This window comes from Schistocerca serialis, chromosome 9 (genome assembly GCF_023864345.2).
Source record: "Schistocerca serialis cubense isolate TAMUIC-IGC-003099 chromosome 9, iqSchSeri2.2, whole genome shotgun sequence".
Lineage (NCBI taxonomy): Eukaryota > Metazoa > Arthropoda > Insecta > Orthoptera > Acrididae > Schistocerca > Schistocerca serialis.
Genome location: NC_064646.1, coordinates 487341232 through 487362048, shown reverse-complemented (window position 1 = coordinate 487362048; position 20817 = coordinate 487341232). Strand labels below are relative to the sequence as shown.

At 40.2% G+C, this 20817-nt stretch overlaps 1 protein-coding gene across 2 annotated transcripts in view; it reads left to right on the top strand.

Annotated features, from left to right (window-relative positions):
- LOC126419119 (protein transport protein Sec24A) overlaps nt 1-20817 on the top strand; it is a 147758-nt gene that overhangs the window by 6135 nt on the left and 120806 nt on the right. The window lies entirely within an intron of this gene.

Here is a 20817-nt window from a genome sequence, read left to right as displayed (position 1 = left end):
CTGTTTTATTACCACATTATCACATAACAGGCTCATAAAAATCAAAACCTAGCCTTATATATCTAAAAACAAAGATGAAGAGACTTACCAAACAAAAGCGCTGGCAGGTCGATAGACACAGAAACAAACACAAACATACACACAAAATTCTAGCTTTTGCAACCAACGGTTGCTTCGTCAGGAAAGAGGGAAGGAGAGGGAAAGACGAAATGATGTGGGTTTTAAGGGAGAGGGTAAGGAGTCATCCCAATCCCAGGAGCGGAAAGACTTACCTTAGGGGGAAAAAAGGACGGGTATACACTCGCGCGCGCGCGCCCACACACACACACACACACACACACACACACACACACACACACACACACCCATCTGCACATACACAAGCAGACATTTGTAAAGGCAAAGAGTTTGGGCAGAGATCTCAGTCGAGGCGGAAGTAAAGAGGCAAAGATGTTGTTGAAAGACAGGTGAGGTATGAGCGGCGGAAACTTAACATTAGCGGAGGTTGAGGCCTGGCGGGTAACGAGAAGAGAGGATATACTGAAGGGCAAGTTCCCATCTCCAGAGTTCTGACAGGTTGGTGTTAGTGGGAAGTATCCAGATAACCCGGATGGTGTAACACTGTGCCAAGATGTGCTGGCCGTGCACCAAGGCATGTTTAGCCACGGGGTGATCCTCATTACCAACAAACACTGTCTGCCTATGTCCATTCATGCGAATGGACAGTTTGTTGGTGGTCATTCCCACATAGAAAGCTTCACAGTGTAGGCAGGTTAGTTGGTAAATCAAGTGGGCGCTTTCACACGTGGCTCTGCCTTTGATCATGAACACCTTCCGGGTTACAGGACTGGAGTAGGTGGTGGTGGGAGGGTGCATGGGACAGGTTTTACACCGGGGGCAGTTACAAGGGTAGGAGCCAGAGGGTAGGGAAGGTGGTTTGGGGATTTCATAGGGATGAACTAAGAGGTTATGAAGGTTAGGTGGGCGGCGGAAAGACACTCTTGGTGGAGTGGGGAGGATTTCATGAAGGATGGATGTCATTTCAGGGCAGGATTTGAGGAAGTCGTACCCCTGCTGGAGAGCCACATTCAGAGTCTGATCCAGTCACGGAAAGTATCCTGTCACAAGTGGGGCACTTTTGTGGTTCTTCTGTGAGAGGTTCTGGGTTTGAGGGGATGAGGAAGTGGCTCTGGTTATTTGCTTCTGTACCAGGTCGGGAGGGTAGTTGCGGGATGCGAAAGCTGTTTTCTGGTTGTTGGTGTAATGGTTCAGGGATTCCGGACTGGAGTAGATTCATTTGCCACGAAGACCTAGGCTGTAGGGAAGGGACCGTTTGATGTGGAATGGGTGGCAGCTGTCATAATGTAGGTACTGTTGCTTGTTGGTGGGTTTGATGTGGACGGACGTGTGAAGCTGGCCATTGGACAGATGGAGGTCAATGTCAAGGAAAGTGGCAAGGGATTTGGAGTAGGACCAGGTGAATCTGATGGAACAAAAGGAGTTGAGGTTGGAGAGGAAATTCTGGAGTTCTTCTTCAGTGTGAGTCCAGATCATGAAGATGTCATCAATAAATCTGTACCAAACTTTGGGTTGGCAGGCCTGGGTAACCAAGAAGGCTTCCTCTAAGCGACCCATGAATAGGTTGGCGTGCGAGGGGGCCATCCTGGTACCCATGGCTGTTCCCTTTAATTGTTGTTATGTCTGGCCTTCAAAAGTGAAGAAGTTGTGGGTCAGGATGAAGCTGGCTAAGGTAATGAGGAAAGGGGTTTTAGGTAGGGTGGCAGGTGATCGGCATGAAAGGAAGTGCTCCATCGCAGCGAGGCCCTGGACGTGCGGAATATTTGTGTATAAAGAAGTGGCATCAATGGTTACAAGGATGGTTTCCGGGGGTAACAGACTGGGTAAGAATTCCAGGCGTTCGAGAAAGTGGTTGGTGCCTTTGATGAAGGATGGGAGACTGCATGTAATGGGTTGAAGGCGTTGATCTACGTAGGCAGAAATACGTTCTGTGGGGGCTTGGTAACCAGCTACAATAGGACAGCCAGGATGATTGGGTTTGTGAATTTAAGGAAGTAGGTAGAAGGTAGGGGTGCGGGGTGTCGGTGGGGTCAGGTGAAAGGTTTTGTAGGGGGCCTAAGGTTCTGAGGATTCCTTGAAGCTCCGCCTGGACATCAGGAATGGGATTACCTTGGCAAACTTTGTATTTGGTGTTGTCTGAAAGCTGACGCAGTCCCTCAGCCACATACTTCCGACGATCAAGTACCACGGTCGTGGAACCCTTGTCCGCCCGAAGAATGACGATGGAACGGTCAGCCTTCAGATCACGGATAGCTTGGGCTTCAGCAGTGATGATGTTGGGAGTAGGATTAATGTTTTTTAAGAAGGATTGAGAGGCAAGGCTGGAAGTGAGAAATTCCTGGAAGGTTTGGAGAGGGTGATTTTGAGGAAGAGGAGGTGGGTCCCGCGGTGACGGAGGACGGAACTGTTCCTGGCAAGGTTCAATTTGGATAGTGTCTTGGGGAATTGTATCATTAGGAGTAGGGTTAGGGTCATTTTTCTTCGTGGCAAAGTGATATTTCCAGCAGAGAGTACGAGTGTAGGACAGTAAATCTTTGACGAGGGCTGTTTGGTTGAATCTGGGAGTGGGGCTGAAGGTGAGGCCTTTGGATAGGACAGAGGTTTCGGATTCGGAGAGAGGTTTGGAGGAAAGGTTAACTACTGAATTAGAGTGTTGTGGTTCCAGATTGTGTTGATTGGAATTTTGAGGTTTTGGAGGGAGTGGAGCAGGAAGTGGGAGATCGAGTAGATGGGAGAGACTGGGTCTGTGTCCAATGAGCGGAGGTTGAGGTTTGCTGGAAAGGTTGTGAAGGGTGAGTGAGTTGCCTTTCCGGAGGTGGGAAACCAGGAGATTGGATAGTTTTTTAAGGTGGAGGGTGGCATGCTGTTCTAATTTGCGGTTGGCCTGTAGGAGGATGCTCTGGACAGCCGGTGTGGATGTGGGAGAGGAAAGATTGAGGACTTTTATTAAGGATAGGAGTTGACGGGTGTGTTCATTGGCTGAGTTGATGTGTAGGTAAAGGATTAGGTGGGTGAGGGCAATGGATTGTTCAGTTAGGAGCTGGTATAGGTACTGATGGAAAGAAGGGTTGCAGCCAGAGATGGGAACTTTAAGTGTGAGGCCTTTGGGGGTAATGCCAAATGTCAGACAAGCCTGAGAAAATAAAATATGGGAGTGTAATCTGGCTAGGGCGAAGGCATGTTTGCGGAGGGAATGTAAATAAAACTTATGGGGTCGTTTTGGGGGTGTTGTGAGGGTGACATGGTATTAGAAGGTAGAAAGTGTAACACGAGGCTGAAATGAAAATGAAAATAAAAATATATGGGGGAGATAAAGGTGAACTAGAAAGCAACTGGAGATCTGGTGTGAAAAAAGGCGAAAAAGTGTTGGTTAAAGCTGGGCTATGTTGATCCTGTGGTGAACTTGGGTTGGTAGACAACGACTTGCATAAAGGTTAGGTGGTTGTGTTGCCTCCAAAACACGTGAAAGGGTGGAGAAATTCGAGAAAATTTCGAAAAAACTATGTGTAAATGTATTAAAAGGAGTGGTTTTGTGGTGGCAGATTATGAAAATGAGGTTAACAATTGTCTGACGAAGAAATAATGATGTTAAATTCTGTGGGAAGCGGCTAAAAATGATCAGTGATGTGAGAAAAACGCAAATAGAAATAAAGCAAAAGTTATTAGAACTAGCCGAAATGGTTGTTTAATAGGTGAAAGGAACTGTTTGTGAACTACAAACGGTGGATTTTATAGCAGCAGTAGTGTTGAAAGTGGAAAAAATTTTTTTCGTTATGGTTTGGAAGTGGGTTACGTATTATTACGTATTATTGAGTATATATCGGCGGGATAAAATTGTATAGTAGGTTACGGTAAAAAGGAGAAGGTGAATACAAAGTGAAACTACTGGCAAAAACAGAAAGAGAAAATAAGACGACAGAAAAGATTTCGAAATGCAACAGTGACAATAACAAACGTAATTGTTGGGTTCAAATTAATGATATGAATATAATAGAGGGAAACATTCCACGTGAGAAAAATATATCTAAAATCAAAGATGATGAAACTTACCAAACAAAAGCACTGGCAGGTCGATAGACGCACAAACATACACACAAAATTCTAGCTTTCGCAACCAACGGTTGCTTCGTCAGGAAAGAGGGAAGGAGAGGGAAAGACGAAAGGATGTGGGTTTTAAGGGTAACCTGCCTACACTGTGAAGCTTTCTATGTGGGAATGACCAGCAACAAAGTGTCCATTCGCATGAATGGACACAGGCAGACAGTGTTTGTTGGTAATGAGGATCACCCTGTGGCTAAACATGCCTTGGTGCACGGCCAGCACATCTTGGCACAGTGTTACACCGTCCGGGTTATCTGGATACTTCCCACTAACACCAACCTGTCAGAACTCTGGAGATGGGAACTTGCCCTTCAGTATATCCTCTCTTCTCGTTACCCGCCAGGCCTCAACCTCCGCTAATTTCAAGTTGCCGCCGCTCATACCTCTCCTGTCTTTCAACAACATCTTTGCCTCTTTACTTCCACTTCGACTGAGATCTCTGCCCAAACTCTTTGCCTTTACAAATGTCTGCTTGTGTATGTGCGGATGGATATATGTGTGTGTGCGAGTGTATACCTGTCCTTTTTTCCCCCTAAGGTAAGTCTTTCCGCTCCTGGGATTGGGATGACTCCTTACCCTCTCCCTTAAAACCCACATCATTTCGTCTTTCCCTCTCCTTCCCTCTTTCCTGACGAAGCAACCGTTGGTTGCAAAAGCTAGAATTTTGTGTGTATGTTTGTGTTTGTTTGTGTGTCTATCGACCTGCCAGTGCTTTTGTTTGGTAAGTCTCATCATCTTTGTTTGTAGATATATTTTTCCCACGTGGAATGTTTCCCTCTATTATATTCAAAACCTAGCCTTATTCAGAATAATCTTAGTTTTGAAAGATGAATAAGAGACTCATTTTTCAAGCATTTTAAATGGTTCCAAAATGTATGTGAAAGGTCCAAAGACTTAAAGGTTTCAATTTATACAACTTCTGCACATTTTGTTTTGTACTGAAATTAACCAGTCAATGAACTAAGTGTTTCACTGCTTCAGTATCTTCCTTTAATATAGAGTTATTCCTTCCTGTTGAACCAGTAGCAACTGGAGCACTTACAATCTTCAAAACATTGTGAACAGGAAGTGAGCACTGATGGCGTTGTTGCTGTCCTTCAGCTGGAAACCTATATCTAGCAGCTGGTCCATGTGGTAACGTAAAGTTCACTACAGTTTCGTTTAACTTGTAACTGGTGTCTATAATCTCTGCAATCCGCCAGACACAGTCATACACACATGCCACAAACATCCCCCTTCTCAGGTTGTGAATCTGAATATTATCCTGCTGTTTCTGAGGAGTTGGCCAAACAAATGAAATTTCTTCTTTCTTGCTTTTTAAAATGCGTGAAATATGAGTTCATCCATCACTTTCAGTCCAAAAATGTGTCTTCTGAATTCCTTTCACAGGAGTAGTTTGTTTGGACCATTCTTCTTTTTCCTGCTCACGGAATTCTTCGATTTTCTCTTTGGACAAAAGAATGAGGGCTGTGGATGTGTAAGATTTCACAACTTGTAAAATCCTCAGCATTCTGAATCACAGCTGTATTTGGTCTGGAAAGATTGCTTTGTGGCATGGTGCTTTAGCAGACCCACACCATCACAAGGCCTGTTCCTGTGACCAGTAGGACTGTATACCCAGTCGTTTGGCACAAGTTACTTACTCCATTCAAAAAGTTGATAACAATTTTTAAAATGACTAGGAGTACCAACAGAAATAATGATGATCTTCTCTACCCCCGTTTGCAGTTGAAGAATTTCGCACATTGCTAGCAAAGCATGTGTTGAGTCATGTCCTGTGTCATCACTTATAACTGCAACACTTGTGGTATTGTATTGAAAATGTCACTCTTGTAAAAACTGAAACCTGGTCATTACTCCAATGATACTTCTTGTGGGAGAATTACACACCAGTTCTCAGCAAAATCACAGTGAAGCACTGAACATAGTTATTTAGCCTATACACATGATTTCACTTTTGCAATGTGTTGTTGCAATTTCTTCAGATGCTGGTGTGTCACTGCTTTCACTGACCATTTACTAAGTTCATCAATGAAACTGTCAAATGCAACAGTTTTCTTAATTAGGCCTTAGTATATTTTCCTCCCATGTTGCATGTGTAATTTCTGCAGAGTTATCTGCTATGTCTTCCAGGCGAAGTGTCTGTAAAGATGGTCCTCCTTTTCCAGGACAGTCACCACATTCTTAAAACATACAAGTCTCTCGCTTTACATCACAGACTACTAATGACTTCACACGCCCAACCGAGGGTTCATGTTATGTGCTCCAGCAAGTTCTTCAAAGTTGCTGCACAAACTTCAAAATTCGCACAGTACGCACATTAACGGACGTCTCTAGGTGGGTGTGGAACTACCCACTTAGGTTGTAGAGCATAAAATTTTGATCTTCCAATATGTGAAGTTATATAGTTGCTCTTATAAATTGCAAAAGCTTCTTTAATACGGCAGTCATGTACCTCCTCACTTTCACAACTTTTTGTCCTTTAACTGTTACAGTTATATTTTCATTTTTGTTGGCACTCTATTGAGAGCAGTCCCATTAATCTTCCAGATACAATGACTGCACTATTTAAACTTGAGCTCCTTCTACAGGATGACCATAATAGGTATCTGGTCTTCCAAAGTCTCCTTTTACAGACCTCACATTTCTTGATTTGTCTACCATGTTCTTCAGTACTGATGGAACGTGGTTGAAAATTGTTTTCTTTGGAAAATCTCTCTGGAAAAATAGTTAAAACTTGCACCTTTTCGCTGTAGGATGCACAATATTCAATAGCTGAATTGATATTTGTGAAAAATTCCTGCCAAGAGGTGCAAGAGTGCTTTGGTTCATTTTCCTCTGAAGATGGAATTTGTACTTTGAAAAGTGTGGTGAGTTTTGCTGCAGTGTATTTCTTGATGCATAAAGCGTATGACTTGACTTCACTGACCACGGTTTCTTAACAGGACTAGCACCTACCTCTGTAGTTGACTGATTCAGGGTATTTAATTCTTCCTCTATTGATGCGAAGTCTGCATCATCTGCACCATGGGAGGCTTCACCTTGGTCAGATACTATCATGGTTGTTATTCTGTGAAAACATTTAGAACACAAAAAGTCGTCACTGGAAACTTCTTCACTTTGAAACAGAGTCTTCAAATGAGAACTCTTATTCCCAACCTGAACAAAGTTTGTTTTTTTTGTGGATATGCAAATATGACCCCAATCAGAAGTCATTTCAGACAGTCCTTTTCGCAAAACACAGTGCAACTTTGTCAACTGGTAAATTCCTCACAAAAACACAAAACTCTCTAGATAGTCTCAGATTTCTTAAAAACTTCTTCAGTAAACAAATTAGCACTGAGCAACTACAATACAGAAACCTGCAATGAAGAATCACGACAAAGAAACTGACAAGAAACTACAACAAATTGTAAGAAATATCTGCAACAATGAAAGTGAAAAGAAATAACTGCAAGAAAGACAATCGAAGTAACAAAGAAATTACCAAGAAACAACTTCAGTGAAGACATAAATTACCCTTGAATGTTAAAAAAAAGATTTTTCAAAATAAAACTTGTCCAACTTAAAAGTGGAAGTTCTCCTTTACAGAGAATATAGTACTACATGGTACTAACCAACAGAAAAAAATCTAACTTTTCTGGATCGGCATTTGAAAAAAAAAAAAAAAAATAAATAAATAAAATTCCATAAATTATAAAAAAATTCAAAAGGCGACAGTAAACTTTGACAGGTATGTCCAAACGTAGGATACCATTGTAATCATAAAGCAATTATCTTTGAAATAAAAAACCTCTAACAAAATACCTAGAACTGTTACAGAGATACAGCACTTTAAAAAATTTTCTTAAATTTGCATCTTCAAAATGGTGTTCAGTGTCATCTTTGGAAGCCTGTATCTCGGGGCAGGAATTTTTTTGGAGCAAACAAAAAATACGTGTTTCTTATTTACTCCTGAATTTTAACATATACTAAATCCAATAACATCCAAGACCATGAAGGTAACCCCCTGCCTGAAGTGATACGGATTATGCCATTTGCTTTCCTGACCATCATGTAAAGTTTTGATATTCAGATCTCCCAGTATGACAAAATTTACACTTCTACAATCTGACATTAATTTACTTAAAACTCCACCAAGTGATTTCAGAAAAGCATCAAAATTTGCACAGGGGGCTCTATATGTACCTATGACATAGAAAGGAACAGTGCAAAATGTGAGTTTAAGAATTGCAGTTTTGAAATCTTTGTCAACACAGAAATTGTTCCCCCATAGCACTTTTTCTGTGGTGGTTATGAACTTACATTTTCTTGAGTACAGTGCAACACCACCACCTTTATTGTGTGTTCTACAGCAGAACGTACCTAGGTTGTAGCCTTCTAATTTGCAACATTGAACGTGTTCACTGTTTTCAGATTTTATGTAACTATTACTCCATGTGGAGATAGTCTTGTGATAAATGATTCAAAAGCATCTATTTTGTTTCCTAAACCCTGTACATAATGCAAAATTATTGTTTCACTGACCTGGCATATCGTCATTTATTCTCCCAAGAATTCGTTATTTTTGCCCTTGAGAGGGATGGCCTCTGTAGCACAACTTGGTATATTCAATTTGCCGTTTACTACTTCTTGGATCCCTGTTATAACTAAGTCCTTCCCTAGTCTATTGAGATGTAAGCCAGGGGATGCGTGGAACCTTCTTCCTGTGCAGCTTATGTTGACAAATGTAGCATTTTTAAATTTCGTGCATATATTTAGGATCTGTCTATTTGCACTTCGCACTTTTTTATTTACACACAACCAGATTGGCAAGTTGTGTTGATGTAAAACAGAGAAGATGATATGTTTGAGCTTCTCTGCTCATGTTGCGTTCTTTTGAGACAGATCACTAGGTCATTTCATTTCTTGCTACATCATCTGGTCCCGCTAAGAACATGAAAAAGTCATTATTTGTTGTTGCTGTTTTCATATCATGGTTCATGGAAGTCACTGCTTGAAATTTTGCACCTGGTTTCACTATGCTAGTTATTTTGTGATTGCATCTAGACTGAAATTCGGCTGCTATGTTCCATGCATGATTATCCGCAAATAAGTTTGTTTTACACATTTTTGCTGGTTGATGATAACTATTTTTAGGCCTGCCAGTACTTGGGTGTTGTGTGGTGGCACTGTTTGTTTTGTAGTTTTTGTCCACAGTAGCTGATAATCCATCTTGAGGGACATTTTATTTTGGTTCACTGTCAGTGACTACATTCACAGTTGAATTTTTTTCTTTTTCCTTTGGTTGAAAGCAGCTCTGTCATTCTTTGTTTTTGATGTCCTTTTTCTTCCCACGTGGTTCGACACAGCTCGTTGAGATACCAGTTTACAGTTTGAAAGCACTTCAAATGGGTTTTCGTGCACAATGAGTGTGTCACTGGTATGTTTGCTGTTTACACGATTTTGCGGGCCTTGCATACTATTTTTGTAAATGATTTTAGTCCACTTTTTGCTAGCAGGCATGATGCTTTGTGGAACTTGTCAGATATTCAGCTCACTTGTTCCAAGCTGAAAATTCAAGATATCCACTTTCAGAGTACTGATTGTAAAATGTAAGCTCAACACAGGTTCCTGTAACTTTGTGATTTTGTCTTTGCAATTTGTATGCACCTTCTTTTTAACAGCAAAATTAACTCTTTCCGCGGAGAAACGTGTCGAACTTTTGTGTTGGCCGCCATGTTGTACCTGTGCCCCTTTATATATTAAAATATTTGTAACATTGTTCAGAATGTCTTTTAAAGCATATTATGTAGACTGCTAAGCTTTAGTACATGTCTCACATTTTGTTAAAATAATAAAAGTAGAGAGGCAAAAGTTATAATTTTAATTGAAATACTAGGTCTACAACTTTGCTTCCACCTTTTTTTCTGGAAGTTCGGGGCTTTATTGTGAAAAACTTAAAACTTATAAAAAAATTAAGATTCATAGTATTGCCCATCACTGGCCACTACATTCTCCCATCTATTGGATAGCATACAAATCCCGTGGCGGGAGAACTGGGCGTCTTTTGGGGGGATCCATGAATCAATTCACCGTATGTACTCTAATCTAAGCCGCACTCGAATCTTAAGCCGCGCCTGAAAAATGAGACTCGAAATCAAGGAAAACTTTTTTATCGAATCTAAACTGCACCTGAAATTTCAGACTTGAAATTCAAGGGGGGAGAGAAGTTTTAGACTGCACCTCCAAATCAAAACAAAGTTGTTCCTTTGTAACATGAGACACAATTTAGGTTGAATGGATGAAGATACAGCAACAGTAGTTTGGTTCGAGTTGAAAGCTTAACAGTTAAGCTTTACCAAGTAGCCATTTCTATGTGTCAGGCGCTCCGTCCGTATTTATACGGGTACCCTTCATTTTTCACGTGCTTCATCTGGTTTGAATTGATTGCTTATTTTGCTTTGATCTGATAAGTGCCGTTCTCTTTGTTATAGGTGTTTACGTCACTCTAAGCTGAAAATGCATTATTGTACTGTGACATGCATTGTTTGTCGCATTCTGACAATAAGTGTTTACGTCCTGTCGCCGCTCGCGGCATGGCTTGCTTTTGTGCGCGCTACTGCCGCTTGCAATTAAAAAAAGAGAGGAATTGTCTCATTAGCAAAACAATGGCAAGAGACTGCTATTTGTTGTTACTTACACTGGTGCTTTTTTTGATAATGATCAACAAGAACCAAATGATAGACTGCGTATGATAGCAGATGTTCTGGATGAGAGTTTACCGAAAATTTTTCTCCGTTTGAAAATCTTTGCAGACACCTCTTCAGTACATTACATTCTGCACAGAAATTAGTCATCTTAAATTTAAAAATCTAGTCAGTTGCTGTGCTTCATTTCTGACTGTATCACTATTCAGCATAAGTTTAATACGAATATAAACATGACATGATATATATATTCTTTCGCGTTTGCTGTTGTCTCACTCTAGTTTCGTAGTTTATTAGGCAGACAGGATTTAAATGAGGTAGCAGCAAACACGAAAGAATAGATGGCATAATGTTTACATTCCTCTACCTTGTCTATTAATTTACTTACTGACACAGAGGTTTTGGCACCAGTATTTATCTTTGTGCCTCCAAAGCATGCCTTTGTAGCGTCACATATATTCGACGGCAGAAGTTAGTTGTGCCGGCACCTACCAACATTTTTCAGAACTTCCGCTTACTTTGCACTCAATTCTAAGCCGCAGGCAAATTTTTGGATTACAAAAACCAGAAAAAAAAGTGCGGCTTACATTCGAGTAAATATGGTCAATTTTGCACTTGTTCGTATGATCGGAAGTACTGGTCAGACGGACTGTATGCCACTCATCGAAAAAGGTATCACTGTATTGTGGCCGTTTATGTATCAGTGCTGGGCTCGAACGCATCAGTTGCTTTCGATAATGATGTCCTGTGACTGTTTTCGTCTGTTTCAGTAGCTACGAAAGTGTTCTGTCTTCCACGTCCATGCCAGTCTTTGACATCAAAATCAGCGTTCTTAAGGCATTGAAAACATTCTCTGCACGGTTTCCACTGATAGTTCCCTCACCATTGTTCTTACCCAGCATTTTAAGAGCCACAGCCGCAGCCACAGATTTCTTCATATTAAAGCAGAAAATTAAACTTCCCACAAACTGCGAAAAATGGGTACGTAAGTTGACGTACTTAACCGAGAATAACCTTATCATGCAATCACAAATCGACTAATATTTTTATGGCCTTATGTTGGCAGATGCCTAAGCTTATTGTATTACACCTATGACCAACCACCCGAACCCCACTTGCCGCTACTACCGTCTATTGTAAAACGGCAGAAGCAAAGTTGTAGATCTAATATTTTCGTTGCTGATATTAACATTATTAAGGGTAGCAAATGAGCATGTTTAAATCACAATTATTCTATGCAGACAAATGTTTAAATTTAAAACTTACATGTTCAGTGAAGATCCTTGGAGTTCTCAGGTGAAAGTTGTAATAACGTGTCTGTTTTGAATACACTGTGAGAAATTAGATTCTGTTGACTTAATATCATTTTCATTAAAATAATACACTCTTACTAATGTGCTTAATTCAGGTGCACCAACAGTACATACAGTGTTTCCAAAGGCACAAAACAAGAATTTTTCTTCTCAGACCAAAAAGAATGACACTGACAGTCCAAATAACAATTATTGAACTATATGAAATAAAATCACCGTAACTTCTGAACAGTTAGCGTCAGGACGTTCAAACTGCGCTATTGGTCGCAGAGCATGATGGGAATTGGCATGCACACACACTTTGTTTTTGTTGGCCATTTACACATGAAAATGTCATGGTACAGATGTCATGGGCCTGAGTGTATAGTGCTTGTGAAGGCCTCTTTGCGAGCACCAACAGCCCAACTGTGGCTCAAAGGAAGTTTGCGACCAAGTTCAAGCTGAAGGCGACTGGTCCAAGTGTGCTAACAATCAAGAATTTGATCCACAAGTTTGAGAGAACAGGTAGTGTTCACCATGATAGTGTTGGCCATGTCTTTCATCTAAAAGGGTGAAAAGTCTGAAAACATTGAGAGGACATGCACCGTGTTTCAAACCAGCCCCAGGAAATTGATCAGACAAGCTGCACAGCTGGTGGGAATCAGTTGGGAGACACTGCGACAAATTGTCGTTGAAGTCCTGCATCTCTTCCCATACAAAATTCAAACCTGTCATCTATTAAGTTGCAGAGCCATAGAACAGTTGTTGTGTTTCACCAACACTATTGTTCACAGAATTGACAGGACTTTGATGTGGGTATGGGTTGGATTAGCAACGAAGCCCACTTTCATTTGGATGGTTTCGACAATAAGCAAAATTCGCGCATTTGGGGGACTGAGAGTCCATGTTTCACAACCGAGAAGTCACTTCACACTCAGTATGACTATGTGGTGTGCAGTGTCCAATCACAGAATAATTGGTGTGATATTCCTTGATGGCATGGTGACTACTGAATGGTACATGAACATTTTTGAAGATGATTTCATCCTCATTATCCAAAGTGCCTGATTTCAGCAAGATTTGGTCCATGCAAGATGGAGCTCGATTCTGTTTAATGCCCTTGAGGAGCACTTAGGGAAGTACATTCTGGCTATAGGTTAGAGAGGCCACTGGCATGGGCCTTGATTGGTCGTCTTATTCTCCGGATTTGAACACATGTGACTCCCTTTTGTGGGGCTGTATTAAAGACAAGGTGTACAGCAATGATCCCAAAATCATTGTTGAGCTGAAAACAGCCATTCAGGAGGTCATCGACAGCATTGAGGTTATGACACTTCAGCAGATCATGCAGAATTTCGCTATTCATCTGCACCACATCATCGCCAATGATGGCAGGAGTATTGAACATCTCATAACCTAAATCTGAATATCTGTAGTGACGTTTACATATTGAACAAAGTGTGTCCATGCTTGAGTCTGTAACTAATTTATGTTTTTCTTTTTTTTTCCCCCCCCCCCCCATGTAATTCAACACTTGTTGCCCTGTAGTTTCTTGAATGTGTTCTTCTTCGAAAAAGAAGTTTTACATTTTGGTGGACACCACAGACACACACTGAATGAGTGCCTGCTGTACCAGCTCAAATACACTACTCTGGTCTTAGTGAACAAAATTTAGAAAAAAACAATGTTAATGTTTGGGTTCTCGCATTTAAAACAATAATATAACTCCTTTCGGCTGCAGTGGATAAATCTTTGTTATATATAGACATTCTTCTGAATGCTAACTTTGTTTTTTGCTCCTGGTTATGTTTGAGTACATTAACCATTTTGCTAAAAATCAGTGACAAATTTTGCAACTTCATCAGTGATCATTTTACCGCTTTTTGGCTAAGGAATTGGTAAAATACCTATTCTGTTTTCAGTTTCCATGCCTGTCGAACTACATACTTTGTAACAAGGAATTCTGACATTTTTCCCTTTTGATCAAGAGGAAGGAGCTAAAGATAAAACTTGAGTTTTCCAGATCTCCCTACGCCAGCTGCTCTTTCTTTCATTAACAATGCCGTGGCATCAAAATCTTTGTTTTTCTTAACAATTTCATCATCCATTTTTTCCTCTACCTGTCAAGAATTTCTGTACTGCAATACAATGCCTGTTACACTTTTTCTTTAAAATATGCTTCACTTTTTGTAGTTTCAGTTTGCAATATGGGGCATTGGGGTGAATTTGGAATGGAATGAAGTTGGGAAAGCACCCAAAATCATCCCAAGTTTTATTTGCATCATTGATACTTTGACTTTCTAACACTGACTCATGAGTTGTCACCTCTGGGTCACTGGCATCACTGTCATTTCCATCACTGATCTAATTTTTTTGTTCACAAATACTGAAACATGACCTGTAGATTCAAACTGAAGAAACTGCAAAAAGGTGGGAATTTAAGGAGATGGGACCTGGATAAACTGAAAGAACCAGAGGTTGTAGAGAGTTTCAGGGAGAGCATAAGGGAACAATTGACAGGAATGGGGGAGAGAAATACAGCAGAAGAAGAATGGGTAGCTCTGAGGGATGAAGTAGTGAAGGCAGCAGAGGATCAAGTAGGTAAAAAGACGAGGGCTAATAGAAATCCTTGGGTAACAGAAGAAATATTTAATTTAATTGATGAAAGGAGAAAATATAAAAATGCAGTAAAAGAAGCAGGCAAAAAGGAATACAAACGTCTCAAAAATGAGATCGAAAGGAAGTGCAAAATGGCTAAGCAGGGATGGCTAGAGGACAAATGTAAGGATGTAGAGGCTTATCTCACTAGGGGTAAGATAGATACTGCCTACAGGAAAATTAGAGACCTTTGGAGATAAGAGAACGACTTGTATGAATATCAAGAGCTCAGATGGAAACCCAGTTCTAAACAAAGAAGGGAAAGCAGAAAGGTGGAAGGAGTATATAGAGGGTCTATACAAGGGCGATGTGCTTGAGGACAATATTATGGAAATGGAAGAGGATATAGATGAAGATGAAATGGGAGATACGATACTGCGTGAAGAGTTTGACAGAGCACTGAAAGACCTGAGTCGAAACAAGGCCCCCGGAGTAGACAACATTCCATTGGAACTACTGACAGCCTTGGGAGATCCAGTCCTGACAAAACTCTACCATCTGGTGAGCAGGATGTATGAAACAGGCAAAATACCCTCAGACTTCAAGAAGAATATAATAATTCCATTCCCAAAGAAAGCAGGTGTTGACAGATGTGAAAATTACCGAACTATCAGTTTAATAAGTCACAGCTGCAAAATACTAACACGAATTCTTTACAGACGAATGGAAAAACTAGTAGAAGCCAACCTCGGGGAAGATCAGTTTGGATTCCGTAGAAACACTGGAACACGTGAGGCAATACTGACCTTACGACTTATCTTAGAAGAAAGATTAAGGAAAGGCAAGCCTACATTTCTAGCACTTGTAGACTTAGAGAAAGCTTTTGACAATGTTGACTGGAATACTCTCTTTCAAATTCTAAAGGTGGTAGGGGTAAAATACAGGGAGCGAAAAGCTATTTACAATTTGTACAGAAACCAGATGGCAGTTATAAGAGTTGAGGGGCATGAAAGGGAAGCAGTGGTTGGGAAAGGAGTGAAACAGGGTTGTAGCCTCTCCCCGATGTTGTTCAATCTGTATATTGAGCAAGCAGTAAAGGAAACAAAAGAAAAATTCGGAGTAGGTATTAAAATCCATGGAGAAGAAATAAAAACTTTGAGGTTCGCCAATGACATTGTAATTCTGTCAGAGACAGCAAAGGACTTGGAAGAGCAGCTGAACAGAAGGGACAGTGTCGTGAAAGGAGGATATAAGATGAACATCAACAAAAGCAAAACGAGGATAATGGAATGTAGTCGAATTAAGTTGGGTGATTCGGAGGGAATTAAATTAGGAAATCAGACACTTAAAGTAGTAAAGGAGTTTTGCTGTTTGGGGAGCAAAATAACTGATGATGGTTGAAGTAGAGAGGATATAAAATGTAGACTGGCAATGGCAAGGAAAGTGTTTCTGAAGAAGAGAAATTTGTTAACATCGAGTATAGATTTAAGTGTTAGGAAGTCATTTCTGAAAGTATTTGTATGGAGTGTAGCCATGTATGGAAGTGAAACATGGACGATAAATAGTTTGGACAAGAAGATAATAGAAGCTTTCAAAATGTGGTGCTACAGGGGTAGATCACATAACTAATGAGGAGGTATTGAATAGAATTGGGGAGAAGAGGAGTTTGTGGCACAGCTTGACAAGAAGAAGGGACCGGTTGGTAGGACATCTTCTGAGGCATCAAGGGATCACAAATTTTGCATTGGAGGGCAACGTGGAGGGTAAAAATCGTAGAGGGAGACCAAGAGATGAATACACTAAGCAGATTCAGAAGGATGTAGGTTGCAGTAGGTACTGGGAGATGAAGAAGCTTGCACAGGATAGAGTAGCATGGAGAACTGCATCAAACCAGTCTCAGGACTGAAGACAACAACAACATAGATAAGTACTACTTTGCATGGACATTCTCACAGGACCAAATCATCAGGACATTGTTATGTAGAAAATTCACTATAAAAAAGTTTTAGTCTGAGCCAAAAAACATCCAGATGTTCTTATGTTATAGGTATAAACAAATACACAAAGTTTCATGAAAATCGGAGAGTGCGGGGTACAAATTCTAGAATTATTGGGAGAACTGTCATGGATTGACCCTTTCGTGTTTTGAATCTGTAAATATTTAGGTTAGGGTGTGATACTGGACAACCGCCTCCCCCCACCTCCCCCCCTCTTCCACCCACATGAAATGTTGGTTGTGGTGACACAGTTCTGTAGCATAGCCTGAGGTCTTTGTTTGGTTGAAAAGTAATAATTTGGTTAGGAGTTGGGGAATCAATGAAAATGAATGCCAAATAAAGGCTATTGTAGTTGAGTGACCTTTAGTGTAGCTTAAAATTTGTTTCTGCTGTATTTAATTGCACTTTACCATATTTAACACACTTTTTATGATAAAAACTATAACTGCAAGGTAAGTCTAGAAACCATAAATTAGATAATGAACAAATCTCAAGACTATTTTGTTCCATATTATGCACATATATTGTACATAAACTATAAAAAATGAAAGGCTCGTCCACATTGTAACTATTATTCTGCGTTATTATTTCTATCAATGTGTGTACTTTTGGCTAGATAAAGAGGAAGAGCCAGAAAACTATTTGAATATGGTTTGTTTGTGTGTGTGTGTGTGTGTGTGTGTGTGTGTGTGTGTGTGTGTGTGTGTGTGATTTTTGACTTCAGTCCATAACTTGAGTAGTGTACCGTAGTGTTGTGTAATAGCCTATAGTATTTGACTAAATATGGAAGAGACAATTGCTTCATTTTAAAATATGTTGTCAGTCGAACGGCTAACACAGTGATAAGTGGTGTTGTCATACAGCAGTAATACATTGAAGAGCCAAAGAAACTGATACACCTGCCTAATATCATGTAGGGCCCCCGCGATCATGCAGAAGTGTTGAGTTGTGACATGGCATGGACTTGACTAATGCCTAAAGTAGTGCCAGAGGGAATTCAAACGATGAATCATGCAAGATGGAGATCTCTTCTGAACAGCACATTTGCAAGATGTGCCAGATATGCTCAATAATGTTCATGTTTGAGAAATTAGGTGTTGACAGGCCCAGGCGAGGCATAAAGCTTTGTGTCGTGCAGTCATCAAGCGTACATGAGTACCGGATTCCGGATATTCACGGTACACTTGTGAAATGGTCATAAGGGAAAATCCCCATTTCATCACTACCTCGGAGAGACTGTGTCTCATTGCTTGTGCACAGACTATAACACCACGTTCAAACTCGCTTAAATCTTGATAATCTGTCATTTTAGCTGCAGTAACCAATCTAATAACTGCGCCAAATAATTTTGTTTTATATGGGCACTGCCGATCGCAGTGCAGTATTCTGCCTGTTTATGTATCTCTGTATTTGAATATGCAGGCTTGTACCAGTTTATTTGGCACCTCAGTGTATAAATAAACAATGAGTCAAGAGAGAAAAAAAAAATTAAGATTTGTGCAAGAAAATGCTCCAGATTCTGAGCTAGCAGCACAATCCCACAATGAGATGCCTTCAAAATAATTAGCAGGGTGGCGACCCATCTGGAAAAATTGAAATTCTTGTGGATTTATATTTTATCATGAAAAATCAGTGAATTTCATAAAACCTTAAGGAATTCTGTATTTCTAATGTAGCACTGAAATTTAATTTTATTGTGTTTTGTAAATCACTAGTTTTAAAATACTTAATATTTCAGTGTTTGTTAATAATATTATCCCATATAAATCATCATTTCCTCCATCCCTGTCCTGTTAATTTTCCTGTAGCTTCTTGACATCCTCTTCCTCCTCGGACTTGAGATTCTCAGGAACCAGAGTGATACAATTTAAGTTTATTTTATTGCTGTTTAAGTAAACTAGGATTTGAACTGTGATTTAGCTCATAAATATTTATCTTGGTAACATACAGAAGCTACTCTTTACGTGTGTACATAGTACAGTCCGTGCTTGCTTGTGTTACAAAAAAAACGATGTGCCCACTTGAAAGTTAACTAGGCCAATTTGACATTTATTTAGTCATTCATTGGCATTATATTGTTTTCAGTCTCCCTCTTTGTTCTCATTGTTGGTTATAAAGGCAAACTGAATTATTGAAGCGTTGTTGATAAATGTGATAAATGTTTTTCGTTGTACATGAAATGATTTTATTGGTGATCATTATCACTAATTTTATACATGACCACTCGTGTCGTCGTGTGTGTGTGTGTGTGTGTGTGTGTGTGTGTGTGTGTGTGTGTGTGTGTGTGTCGCCAAAAATTTGCATGTTTAGTAGTCTTTTTCTTGCGCGTATGTGTGACTCAATATCCCTGCTGTACGGTGAGTAGCAGTCTATCCTTTTCGTAAGATTAACAATGCAGGAAAGGACAGATTGTTACTTACCATAAAGAAGATACTTAAAGTTGCAGTCAGGTACAATTGAAAGACTCCCATATAGCTTTTGGCCACAGCCTTCATCGGTATAAAAACACACACACACACACACACACACACACACACACTCTCTCTCTCTCTCTCTCTCTCTCTCTCTCTCTCTCTCTCTCTCTCTCTCCTCTCCCTCTCTCCCTCCCTCCCCCCCCCCCCCCCCTCTCCTGATGAAGGTTGTGGGCGAAAGCTATACGAGTGTGTCTTTTATCATGCCTACCTGTAGCTTGACGTGTAAGTAACAATCTCTCTTTTCCTACATTGTTGATATTTGTGCCTGAGTTTCCATTGTTTGCTTTGATTTTCCATTGTTATCGAACTAATAAGAATTTATTTGAATCTAGTTGGGTAGAAAAGAAAATTATGACACAGCTTGACTAAAAGAAGGGATTATTTCATAGAACCTTTGCCAAGGCACAAAGGAATCATCAATTTGGTAGTGGAGGGAAGTGTGTTGGGTATAAATTGTAGAGAGAGAGACCATGGGATGAATATAGAAAGCAGGTTCAAATGGACGTGCGTTGCAGTAGTTGCGCAGAGATGAAGAGGCTCGCGTGGGATAGAGTAGTGTGGTGAGGTCCATCAGATCAATTTTCAGACTGAAGGCAACAGCAGTAATTATTGTGATTGGAAATTTTTATCTTCATCTTTGCTTTTTCCGTCAAAGAATAATCTGACTTCATATTGGCTTTGTGTTTGGCTGACACATTGAGAGTCTACATTTGGAAATATTTTGTTCCTTTCATCTGGTACAGTATTGCTTCCTTCCATATTTGTCGGTTCAGTGTGTATTCTGCCAACAAATGTGCATACACTACTGCACTTTCAAATCATTCTGTCTCTTATTGCATTTTGTTTATTGTTAGTGGCAGTGACATTAGAAGCAGACCGAGCGAGGTGGCGCAGTGGTTAGCACACTGGACTCGCATTCGGGAGGACGACGGTTCAATCCCGTCTCCAGCCATCCTGATTTAGGTTTTCCGTGATTTCCCTAAATCGTTTCAGGCAAATGCCGGGATGGTTCCTTTGAAAGGGCACGGCCGATTTCCTTCCCAATCCTTCCCTAACCCGAGCTTGCGCTCCATCTCTAATGATCTCATTGTCGACGGGACGTTAAACGCTAACAACAACAACCACCACCACCACCACCACCACCACCACCACCACCACCACCATTAGAAGCAGTCAGTGAAGTATTGTTACCACAGACATGACAGATAAGATTGTGTTTAAATCATTTACATGAATCGTGAAGTATGACTTCCATGAACTAGTGTTTTAAGTAACTGCTCACAACAACTGTTGCTTCAGTAATTGTGTATAAGGTAGTATAGCTGGTCAAAAGTCACTACTTCCACAATTTTGGAATTTATTCTTTTAGGTTATCTTTTTAGTATAGAGTATGTATGGTTTTGTTTCTTTCATAGATTTTAGTTTAAAATCTTTTAATTTAGAAAGTTAGTCACCAACACTTGTTTGTTACTACTTAAAAAGTCAAGTCTGCAAGTGGAATGAGTGTGAAAGTGCTGGAAAATGTGTTAGGATACTCAGTTCACTGCAGTCTGTTCACCACTACTTTTCTAATTCAACAGTATTAAAT